The sequence below is a fragment of the Periplaneta americana genome, chromosome 16 (genome assembly GCF_040183065.1).
Source record: "Periplaneta americana isolate PAMFEO1 chromosome 16, P.americana_PAMFEO1_priV1, whole genome shotgun sequence".
NCBI classification, from domain to species: domain Eukaryota; kingdom Metazoa; phylum Arthropoda; class Insecta; order Blattodea; family Blattidae; genus Periplaneta; species Periplaneta americana.
In genome coordinates this window covers 25,543,216-25,544,874 of record NC_091132.1, presented here as the reverse complement: position 1 = coordinate 25,544,874, position 1,659 = coordinate 25,543,216, and the positions used below count along the sequence as shown (strand labels likewise).

Here is a 1,659-nt window from a genome sequence, read left to right as displayed (position 1 = left end):
AACTTACATCTGCTGTAAGTAGTAGAAGTAGGGGCGGGTTATGGACGACCCTTCAGTACGTCGATTGGCTCGACATTGGCTTATTGTGCAATGGGCCCCCTACTCCCCCCGAATTAAATTCATACCGCCAAGATGACCAAGCAGCGTAGGATCCATTCCGTCAGCCCTTCTGAGGTACCGAAGCGCCTTCGGAAGTGCTCATAAGGAATGAATCCTGACAGACTTGGAATCCAGAAACGGTATCAGAGAGGACGCCCCTCCTGCAAGTGGACGAAGATATGCATCATGACGTGAATATGCCTATGGAATGAGATGAAGAAGAAGGGTGGCACACGAAATGTCATACTATTTATTTTACACGTAACACGTATTAATTTGCATTAAAGGTTTACAAAATTATACAGAATTAATAATTACGAACTGGAATTTTATCAAATCTAGTCTTTCAGGTGAAGCTTCTGTAAAGCAGATTTGAATAATTTCAATGGAAAAATTGTTCCGGGGCCGGGTATCGATCCCGGGACCTCTGGTTGACCGTACCAGCGCTCTACCACTGAGCTACCCGGGAACTCCACTCGGCACCGTCTCAACTTTTCCTTTATATCCACACAACTCGCGTGGGCTGACGAAACGCCAGAGACCCACAACGAGTGCACACAATCTCTGTGTGACTTGGAATTGTGGTTTTCTGTTAACGTACACAGTGACGTATATATTATGCAAATCCAGTCTTTCAGGTGAAGCTCCCTCTAAAGCAAATTTGAATAATTTAGGTGAAGCTCCCTGTAAAGCAGATTTGAATAATTTCAATTGAAATTATTCAAATCTGCTTTACAGGGAGCTTCACCTGAAAGACTAGATTTGCATAATATATACGTCACTGTGTACGTTAACAGAAAACCACAATTCCAAGTTACACAGAGATTGTGTGCACTCGTTGTGGGTCTCTGGCGTTTCGTCAGCCCACGCGAGTTGTGTAGATATAAAAGAAAAAGTTGAGACGGTGCCGGGTGGAGTTCCCGGGTAGCTCAGTGGTAGAGCGCTGGGACGTTCAACCAGAGGTCCCGGGATCGATACCCGGCCCCGGAACAATTTTTCCCTTGAAATTATTGGAATTTTATCTCTAATGCAGAACATGTTCCATATGACCACCGTTTTGTCTCACAACCTCATGCAAACGAAACCTTATATTCGTCACCACTTTTCGACACAAGTCTTCAGATAGCGCACGGCACAACTCCAACAGAAGGGCTCTGAGCTGCACCACATTTTCTGGCCTCCTTTGGTAGACTTTCTCTTTTAGGAATCCCCATAAAAAGAAATCGCACGGATTAATGTCCGGGCTATATGAGGCGGCCACATTATGCCGCACCCATGTCGATGTGACATCACACGAAGATCAAACATCTCGTGCAGGTAATCCAGAACGGTGTTTGCAGTGTGTGGACGGGCTCCATCCTGCATGAACCACTGTGTTTTGCCATGAGATGGGGAATAAAACTGCTTTCCAACATGGTTTTGTATCGAACTTGGTTGACAGTTTCATCGAAGAAAATTGGACAGATGGTTCCGTGGCTCGAAATTGCAGCTCATACAGAAATTTTGCCCCAAACAATTCTTTTTCATGCAGTATGCGACGAGGTTCCCTCGCCCAGAATC

General features: G+C 45.3%; 1 non-coding gene across 1 annotated transcript; it reads right to left on the bottom strand.

Annotated features, from left to right (window-relative positions):
- Positions 1 to 496: 496 nt before the first annotated feature.
- On the bottom strand, positions 497 to 568 carry TRNAT-GGU (transfer RNA threonine (anticodon GGU)). Its single transcript has one exon. It is a non-coding gene; the product is annotated as a tRNA-Thr (tRNA).
- Positions 569 to 1,659: the final 1,091 nt, after the last annotated feature.